Source organism: Rutidosis leptorrhynchoides, chromosome 8 (genome assembly GCF_046630445.1).
Source record: "Rutidosis leptorrhynchoides isolate AG116_Rl617_1_P2 chromosome 8, CSIRO_AGI_Rlap_v1, whole genome shotgun sequence".
Lineage (NCBI taxonomy): Eukaryota > Viridiplantae > Streptophyta > Magnoliopsida > Asterales > Asteraceae > Rutidosis > Rutidosis leptorrhynchoides.
Window position 1 is genome coordinate 298615864 of NC_092340.1, and position 11571 is coordinate 298627434.

Sequence of the window (11571 nt, forward strand, 5' to 3'; positions counted from 1 at the left end):
TCAGGAAATTTCTTACTTAGAAAAACCTGAAGGTTGTTTAACATACACCTCCTCTTGAAGTTTCCCATTCAAAAATTCACTTTTTACATCTATTTGTGATACTTCAAAGTCCATGTGTGAAGCATAGGATAAGAAAAGTCAGATTGCCTCTATTCTTGCCACAGGTGCAAAAATCTCATCATAATCAATACCTTCTTCCTGCTTGTACCCTTGAGCAACAAGCCTAGCTTTGTTTCTTACAACAATACCATCCTTATCAACTTTATTTTGTACACCCATTTTGTTCCAATAGCAGTGTTTTCAGCAGGCTTGGGTACCAAAGTCCAAACTTCATTCCTCTCAAACTCCATTGATTCTTCAGTCATTGCTTCAACCCAAGCATCATCTTTCAAAGCTTCATCAACCTTTTTAGGCTCAATAATTGATAGGAAACTTGTATACAAGCAATAATTGGTAATTGCATCATCAGACATAGGAGCTTGTGAAGTAGAGGCTCTTTTAGGTAAACCTTTGGTATTAAAAACATGATCCTCAAGATATCTTGGAGGATTAATAAATCTTGTAGATCTTCTAGTACTTTCAGTACCACTAATCACAGGTTTAGTATCAACTTCTTCTTCAAAATTTTCTTCTATAGGAAGATCAGCAGCTACCACTCCAGGAGAGGAAGTTTCATTTGCAGAATTCAAAGAATCATTAACCTTAACACCAGCATTTTCATCTTCAGAGTCAACATCTGTCATGTAAGTTTGTGAACCAGACTCATCATTCTTAGGAGAAAGTTCAAATAGAATATTGGAATATGTATTAGCATAGACATCTATAGTAACAGAATTCTCATCAAAGGTGATGTGAATAGATTCCTCAATCTTCTTTCTTCTAGAGTTGAATGCTCTATAAGCTTTAGAAATAGATGAATATCCCATGAAGATTCCTTCATCAGACGTAGGTTCCATTTTGTCCAGTAAATCTCTTTGATTGAGAATATAACATTTGCAACCAAAGATTTGAAAATAATGAATTGTGGGAACTTTATTGTGATAAAGCTCATAAGGAGTCTTTCCATGCTTCTTGACAATAATAGATCTATTTTGAGTATAACAAGCGGTATTGACTGCTTCTGCCCAAAACCTGATAGCAATATTTGCATGACACAACATAGCCCTTGCAGCTTCAATGAGAGTCCTATTCCTTCTTTCAACAACACTATTTTGCTGTGGTGTCCTAATAGAAGAGAAATTTTGACTAATACCAACACTTTCACAAAATTCAACAAGAGTAGCATTCTTGAATTCAGTACCATGATCACTTCTTAATTGTTTAACCAACTTACCCTTTTATACCTGCTCATTCTTAATTAAATTAATAATCTCCTCTGATGCATTACTTTTAGTATACAAGAAAATTACCCAAGTAAACCTTGAGTATTCATCAACAACCACTAGGGTATACTTCTTTCCACTCAAACTTCCAATATTCATGCGCCCAAATAGGTCCATATAAAGCATGTGAAGAGGTTCATTAATGGAAGCAAGAGTCTTGAAGTGAAAATGAGCTTTGGTTTGTTTACCCTTAACACAAGCAGAACAAACTTTATCCTTTTTGTAGGAGAGTTGAGGTAGCCCTCTTACTAACTTCTTTTTAGACAATTCATTTATATTCTTGAAATTCAAATGAGAAAGTCTTCTATGCCATAACCAATTTAACTCAGGAATAGTCTGTGAATAAAGAAAAGTATCAATACCATAATCTGCAGTATCAAGATCAATAAGATATACATTCTGTTGTCTCCAAGCAACCAAAATAGGTTTTCCTTTAAGATCATGGATGATTTCATCATTTTCCTGATTCTTATCTCACAGTCTTCATCAGCAACTTGACTCACACTCAACAGATTATGCATTAACCCTTCCATAAGTGCAACTTTCTTTAAAGAAACACCTCCAGTTTTAACAGAACCATACCCAATTGTTTTGCCAATAGAGTTATCCCCATATCTTACAGAGGGACCTTTTTCTTCTACACACCCTTCAAGATGCTCCTTGCATCCTGTCATGTGTCTTGAACATCCATTATCTAAAAACTATTTTCTTTCATTCTGCACAAGACACAAAATAATAAACATCAGTAACCTTTGGGAACCCACTTTGCAATGTGTTCACATGAAGAGCTTTTTACTCTCCAAATAAATGGCTTATTTGCTATCCAAACAATTTTTTCTTTAAGTTGGTTCTGAATATTTGAACATTGTTTGTCTGATTTTAGCCATTTGTTGACCTTTTCTGAACTTTTAGGTTTGATCGACTCAGTTTGACTTTAGGTTTATCTTTCAGCCTTTTACAAAGTTTTAAAATTCTTTTTTTCAGTTTAGAAATACCTTTGACTTCAAAACACTTTTGTTTTTCACTTTTAGAATCATCATGTGTCATTTCTGAGATCACAGTGTCACTTTGTTTGATTGAGTCTGTATCTGAGTTTGATGATTCAGACTCTGAATTTGATTCTATATTTCTAGATTCTGATACAGGCTCAGTGCTATAAATGGATCCAGACTCTGGCCTAACAAAAGCATTTGTTAAGAATTGCTTTTCACCATCAACCTTAAGAAAAGTATTATGTAAAATCACAGGCTTAAATCTATTTGGATCCTTTTCTTTTTCATTCCAGTATCATTCTTAAGATCAAAACCTACACCAAGCACAACCCTAATATCTGCAGGTATTTGCCTAGCTATAGCATCTGAATTTTTCTTAGATGATACACATCAAGATTTACAAATCTTCTCATACTTATCTGCTCTTTCTCTAATTTTTCTTTTCTCATCATCAAATATTATAATCTACTTATTAAAATTAGATTTGTATGCTGCTAGTTCAATTCTACATTGCCCTGTTTCACTTATGTGTAAATCTTTCTCTCTAACTATGGCTTTAAGATCGTTTAGTTCTGATTTTAATCTTTTGTTCTGATCTAAACATGATTTAAAGTCATTCAACAAATACTAAAACATGCTTATAGGTAGTAGATTTATCACTATTTGATTGACTATTAATTTTCTCATTAATATTCAAATCTGCTTCAAATTGACTAGATGACTTCTCTGGTTCAATAACTGCCATCAAACACTTATCTTCCTCTTCATCAGATGATGAGTCATCATCATCCCAAGTTTCTGTAAAGAGAGCCTTCTCAGCCTTTTTTACCACTGGCTTCACACTTTCCTTCTTCAAGTTTTTGTACTTCTGCTTGTATTTCTTTGCTTTTTCCAGATACTTACCAGAGTCTGAACTAGACATAACCTTTGACCAGCAATCAGCAGCAATGTGACTAATCTTTCCACACTTAAAACAAGTAGCCTTCTTGGGATTAAAAGAACTTTTTCCTTTCTTAGATCCAAACTTTTTCTTTTCAATTCTTTGAGTAAGAAGAGCCATTTGTTCCTCAAGCATTTGAACCTCTTCATCTTCTGAAGAATCATCACTTTCCACATCCGACTCAGCCTTAGTAGTATAACTTGAAAACAATTCTTTGTTTCTTTTAGTTTTTGCAACTAGAGCAGCATCTGGATCTTTAGCTACCTTCTTAGCATTGATCTTCTTTTTCAATTTGGTTTCCTCAAAATTTGTGAGAATTCCAAATAAACCACTGAGATCATAATTATCCAATTTTTCACTTACTACCATTGAAGTAATGATAGATTCAAATGTTTCTAGAAGTGCATCAACAAATTTTTAACACAGTTCAGCTTGTGTCTTTATTACTCCAGCACCTTCCAGATCATTGATCAACACCTGAAACCTTGAATGAAGATAAAACAATGATTATTTTAGTTCAGTAGTAAAATTCTCATACAGCCTTACAAAATTCTTCTTCTTTTGAGTTTTGACAACAGTAACTCCTTCAAAATCATTTAGCAAAATATCCCACATAGCCTTTGCAGTTTTAGCATGTCCTACCTTTCTCAAGATAGGAACAGAGATTGCATTACCAATAGTACTTTTGATTTTGCTATCCAATCTATACAGAATGGCATCTTGTTCTGTCCACTGAGTTCTTGGAGTTTGAATAAACTCAGCAAGCTTAACAACAGTACCATCTGCATTGCTCACAGCTTCAATCCATTTTCTAAGAATTATGGGTCCTGCAGTTAGAACTCTTTCTATTTCATCATGAATGGAACCTAGATACTAAAGTAACTTTAGTTTTCAGATTGTAAAATTAGTACCATCAAAGATGGAAACACCTTTTCCTGCCATAACAGGAGTAGTAATTGAAGCAGACATGATGACTGTGTCTTCTTGTTCTAGATATTAATAGATCATTTAAATAAAATCAAAGAGAATTTATATCTTTAACCACTCTGATACCAGTTGTTGGTCCACAATCAACAACATATAACATTTATATAAGATCAATTGAACAAAATAACAAATAAGTTATGAAGTGCGGAATCAATTGAACTTTACAAGTTAAATTGACACAGAAAGAATGAACAATCGAGATGATAATTGTAATTGAATTGACGAATTGGAATGAATTACAAGTTCCCTATTTATAGATTTGAAAAACATGCTTCTCAAATCTTATCAAATCTATACCAAAACAAATGCAGTTAAATAAAAGGAAACTAAATAATATCATATCTCTTCAATGATCTTCTCCTAGAAATCAGAGATATTCATTTAGATAGAACCTCTTCATTCTTATCTTCAATTATTTCACGGGTATTTGATTTGATCTTTATCTCTTTTCAGCGCCAGTAGTGAAGCGACCCGTCCTAATCCATAAGGACGAATACAATAACATATGGTACATTGCGAGGTATTTGACCTTTATATGATACATTTTACAAACATTGCATTCGTTTTTAAAAGAAAACTTTCATTACAATGATAGTTGACAATATGCATATCATTTCCCAATATATCCAAACTATAAATGACTTAATAATAATCTTGTTGACTTCAACGACTCGAATTCAACGTCTTTTGAAATATGCCATGAATGACTCCAAGTAATATCTTTAAAATGAGCAAATGCACAGCGGAAGATTTCTTTAATACCTGAGAATAAACATGCTTAAAAGTGTCAATCAAAAGGTTGGTGAGTTCATTAGTTTATCGAAATCAATCATTCCATAGTTTTAATAGACCACAAGATTTCATTTTCATAGTTTACAGCAGGAACACACATCTGCAAAAATCATTCATATGGTGAACACCTGGTAACTGACTAATAATGCTAAAAATGAACACATATTTCATTGCATTATCCTTTAAGAAAGACAAGCTTTTAGTTGCTATTGTTCTATTTACAAGTGATATTCGTTTAAATAATAAAAAGGTGAAGACAAAAGACAGTTTCGGCGATTTGAAGACGCAAACGATCAAAAAGCTAAAAAGTACAAAGTACAATCCAAGTGGTTCAATTTATTGATGAGAAACGTCTCAAAATTACAAGAGTACGAGCCGCGGAACGCAAAGTACAAGATATTAAATAGTACGCAAGGACGTTCAAAAATTCGGAAACGGAACATGAACCAACTATCAACGCGCGACGCAACGGAGCTAAAATTACAAGTCAACAATGCACAAGAATATAATATAATATATAATTAATTATATAAAATTATATATATTATATTATATATTAAATAAATACGCGCAACCCACGTTTTGGAATCATGTGTGAGCAGGAAAAGGCTGCCATGCAATCGCATGGCCAGCCTGCCTAAATCCCATGCAATCACATGGCTTGCTGTAGCAGGTAAGGTCCTATAAATTGAAGTGTTTGGTCGACAAATTTTTACAATATATCCATCACAACTCTCTGTCTCTCTCATATATATATATATATATATATATATATATATATATATATATATATATATATATATATATATATATATATATATATATATATATATTCTAGAATTATAATTTTAATATTAAGATAATAATAATAAGGTTATAGTGGCGAATGTTTTAAGTTTGTAAGTCGAAATTCTGTCCGTGTAACACTACGCGATTAATACTCATTGTAAGTTATGTTCAACCTTTTTAAATTAATGTATCGTAGCTAAATTATTATTATGCTTATTTAAGCCGAAGTAATCATGATGTTGGACTAAATATTAAAGACGGGGTTATTGGGCTTTGGACCATAATTGGGGTTTGGACAAAAGACCGACACTTGTGGAAATTGGACTATGGGCTATTAATGAGATTTATATTTGTTTAACTAAATGATAGTTCGTTAATTAAATATAGAGATTTACAATTTGAGGTAATTATAAATAACCACATACACTCGATCAGATACGATGGGCGGGATATTTATAAATACTAATAATCGTTCATTTAACCGAACACGGGGATGGATTAATAGTCAATGGACTCATTAAAACAGGGGTGGATTACATACAAGGAAACTTGGTGTAATTGTTAATAAAGTATTAAAACCTTGGATTGCACACAGTCGATAACCTAGTGTAATCATTAACAATGTATTAAAACCTTATTACTGTTTAAGTCCCCAATTAGTTGGAATAATTGACTTCGGGTATAAGGATAATTTGAAGAGGACACTCGCACTTTATATTTATGACCGATGGACTGTTATGGACAAAAACCAGATGGACGTATCGAATAATCCAGGACAAAGGACAATTAACCCATGGTAATAAATTAAAATCAACACGTCGAACATCATGATTACGGAAGTTTAAATAAGCATAATTCCTTTATTTCATATTTCATCGTACTTTTATTTATCGTACTTTAATTTATTGCACTTTTAATTATCGCATTTTTATTTATCGTCATTTACTTTACGCTTTAAATTAAGTTATATTTATATTTAATATTTTACATTAGGTTTTAATTGTGACTTAAGACATAAAATCGACAAACCGGTCACTAAACGGTAAAAACCCCCTTTTATAACAATATATATATATATATATATATATATATATATATATATATATATATATATATATATATATATATATATATATATATATATATATATATATATATATATATATTATACAAATATAGTTTAAAATAAATATAGCGTTAGACTCAGCTAGCTTCCTGTAAAACGAACCGGACTTACTAAAAACTACACTACTCTACGATTAGGTACACTGCCTATAAGTGTTGTAGCAAGGTTTAGGTATATCCATTCTATAAATAAATAAATTACTTGTGTAAAATTGTATCGTATTTAATAGTATTTCGTAGTAAAATATAATCTATTTCATACTACACCTCGCACACATCAAGTATTTTTGGCGCCGCTGTCGGGGAAAAATTAACGCCGAAGCGAAATGCTATATAAAAAAAAGATTTTTTTTATTAAGTTTTAATTTATTTTTGTAAAAACACGTTTTAAATATTAAAAATAAAAATATAAAAACATAAATAAAATTAGTATATATTTCTATATTTTTTAAGTATTTAAATTAAAAAGTTTATATTTTTATTGTTAAAAGTTAAAAAACTAATAAGTAATTTTTTTTAATTTATAAGTTTTATTTAAGTTATTTTTTTTATTTTATTAAAAATCAAAAAAAAAATATCAGTAAAACTGTATTCGGGCCCAACTGTAGCAGCCCAAATATCTGGCCTGGTATCCATTCCCATGCAACTACATGAAATTCCTACACACAATCTATGCGATCACATGGATTGATTTGACAGCCCAAGTACCTTAGCCGACAGAATTAGGGTTACGTTTAATTTAATTATTATTATTAACCCTAATTAGGTATTAGTTATTTAATTAGTTTTTAATTTTAAGTTTTAATTTATAACTTGTAATATTAAGTTTTTATTAATATATAAATTAAATACTTTTATAAAATAATAATATAAAAATAATATTTTTATAAAATTGTAATTTTATCATTTTTTTTAGTATTTTTATAAATTGTATATTTTAATCATTTAATTCGTAAGTTGTATTTTTTTTATCGTTCGTAACTAGTTTTAAACTTAGTTTTTGCCGTAGTACTTTATATTTCTATATTTTTAGGCTTTGCCGTAAAATCCCTTAAGTGCTTTTTCTATAAACTAAGATTTAGGTGCTTTAGAATTTTGCGACGCTGTTTTAAAATTTTAGTGCCTTTTAAGTTATTGCCGTTTTGGATATATAATTCCTTTAAGCTTTAATACCTTTGGACGTAAGTTTTAATTCTTAGTTTTTAGACTTTTAAGTTTCGACGCTGCATTTTATTATTATTATTTTTTGACTTTTATTTTTCGACGCTTATTTTTCGACCTCTTATTTTTCGACGCGCTTTTCTTTTTCATTTCGACGCTCTAGTGTTTAGGACATAGATTATATCTTCTTTAAATTTCGACGAAAAAATTATTTTAAGCGGTTAAATTGATAGACATCCAAAATTTTCTGCTTCGTAGTAATAATTGGATTTGTTAGTGGCTGAGTTGTGGATTTCCCGACTTAAAGGATCCTGGCTCCCTGCTGCATCTTTTGGCTATTTGAAACGTGGGCAAAAGCAGAAAAGTCTATTAATTTGATAACCTATATAATTTTTATCTTCATAACTAATAGGATATTCAGTGAATGCACTGAGCAAAACGTTCACCACCTTTCATACGTTCACCACCTGTAACTCGATCAAGACATCTAGCCAATATTGTCGCCGTTGATTTTTCTTTAGAATCGTCTTCTAGTCAACCAAGTACTCCAATTCAAAATTTTGATAATCCATTTTTTGAACCCGCCCTCACAATTGAGAACCCAGAGGATATTCAAGGACAATTCAGAGATCCTGAACCACTAATCATTCCTCCTGAACCACAAATTATTCATCCAGAGGTTGTCGAGGAAGAAACCATTAAGTCAGAATCCTTTAGTGATTTAGATTCAACAAATTCAATCATGGAAAATCCGGAACCTCTAAGTATGGAAGACCGAATGAGAGCTAAACGCACTGGCCAAGGTCACGCAATTACTCAACCAGACATTAATGCACCAGATTATGAAATCAAAGGACAAATCCTACACATGGTAACTAATCAATGCCAATTTAATGGTGCGCCGAAGGAAGATCCAAACGAACATCTTCATTCCTTTAATAGGATCTGTACTCTATTCAAAATCAGAGAAGTTGAGGATGAACAGATCTATCTCATGTTATTTCCCTGGACTTTAAAGGGAGAAGCCAAAGATTGGTTAGAATCGTTACCTGAAGGGGCGATTGACACATGAGATATTTTAGTTGAAAATTTTCTTAAACAATTCTTTCCGGCATCTAAATCTGTGAGACTTCAAGGAGAAATAGTTACGTTCACACAAAAGCGAAATGAAACTCTATATGAGGCGTGGACAAGATTGGAAAGTTGTTGAGAGGATGTCCTCAACATGGTTTAGACACTTATCAAATAGTACAAATATTCTACCAAGGATGCGATATTACTACACGAAAAGACATCGATATAGTAGCTGGTGGTTCCATTATGAAGAAAACCGCAACTGAAGCTTACAAAATTATTGATAACACTGCTTCCCATTCACATGAGTGGCATCAAGAAAAAGACATCTTTAGATCATCTAAAGCGGCTAGAGTCGATTCTAGCCATGACTTTGGTTCCATTTCTGCAAAGTTAGATGCTTTCGAAAGACGAATGGAAAAGATGACTAAGGATATTCACGCAATACGAATTAGTTGTGAGCAGTGTGGAGGACCACATTTCACAAAAGATTGTCTCAGTATTGAACAAACAATGGAATAAAGAGAGAATGTTTCATACATGAACCAAAGGCCTGGAAATAATTATCAAAGTAATTATCAACCGCCAAGATCAAACTACAATCAACAATATTTACAATCAGCAAAGACCTATTTTTTAAAATAAACCACCACAAACCGATGATAAAAAGCCAAATTTAGAAGACATGATGTCGAAGCTAGTTGAATCTCTAACGCAGTTTTTCACATCTCAGAAACAAACCTATGAACAAAATGCTCAAAACTTTTATAAATCAACAAGCTTCTATTCAAAATCTGGAACAAGAAGTAAGCAACCTAGCAAGGTTGATAGGTGAAAGAAAATCGTGAAGTCTACCTAGCGATACAAATGCTAACCCCCGGAATGAAACAGCTAAAGCCATTATCACGAGAAGTGGTGTTACAATTAAACCACCTAAAATACCTGTAAATTCTGATGACTCTATTCCCACTCCACAGGCACCACAATCTGAACAAGATAAGGAATCAGAACTGGTAGTTGAAAAGGTTAATGAAGATAACATAGTTAAGGCAAAACCTTATGTTAAACCATACCAACCACCACTTCCTTACCCGAGTAAAATGAGAAAAGAAAGACTTGAAGCCGAGCAATCCAAATTTTTGGATATGTTTAAACAAATAAATGTAAATCTTCCTTTCATTGATGTGATTTCAGGAATGCCATGATATGCTAAATTCCTGAAATATGTAATCACAAATAGAAAGAAAATGGAAGAACGCTCGGCTGTTACAATGAATGCTAACTGTTCTGCAGTGCTGTTGAATAAGATACCAGAAAAACTCTCAGATCCAAAAAGTTTCACAATTCCATGTTTTTTGGGTAGTCTTAGTTCAATAGAAGCATTGGCAGACTTAGGTGCTAGTATAAATTTAATGTCGTATTCACCATACGCTAAACTAGACCTCGGAGAATTGAAACCAACAAGAATAAGCATACAACTAGCAGATCGATCAGTAAAATATCCTAGAGGGATAATGGAGAACATGCTAGTTAAAGATGGTACTTTAGTATTTCCAGTCGATTTTGTTATTCTGGACATGGAAGAAGATTCTCGAGTTCCTCTCATATTAGGAAGACCATTCTTAAACACAGCTAAAGCAATAATAGACGTGTTTGGTAAGAAACTAACCCAAAGTATAGAGGACGAGAGTGTTACCTTTTCTATTGATAGAGTCATGCAACAACCGCAATCTGTAGATGATACATGTTATTATATTCAAACTATAGATTCACATGCAGAATTGTTAAAAGAATTTCCAGAATTACAAGGAACAGGAGAATGTTCTTTAGGAGAAGGAACTGAACCAATTGATGAAGCTGAAATGTTAGCTACACTTATGGCTAATGAATATGAACCAACAACAGAAGAACTTCAAATGCTAAAAGAGGAAGACAGATATCGATACAAATCATCAATAGAAGAACCACCGATATTAGAGTTAAAGCCACTTCCAACCCATTTGGAATACATTTATTTACATGGTGAATCTAAATTACCTGTAATAATATCGTCTTCTCTTACTGAAAATGAAAAATCTTGACTTATTTCTATGCTAAAAGCTCATAAATCAGCTATTGCATGGAAGATTCATGACATTAAAGGCATAAGTCCTTCGTATTGCACACATAAAATCCTTATGGAAGAAGGCCACAAAACCTATGTACAACGCCAACGAAGACTAAATCCTAATATGCAAGATGTTGTTAAGAAATAAATTATTAAACTGCTAGATGTAGGCTTAATTTCTCCAATCTCTGATAGTCCATGGGTAAGCCCAGTTCAATGCGC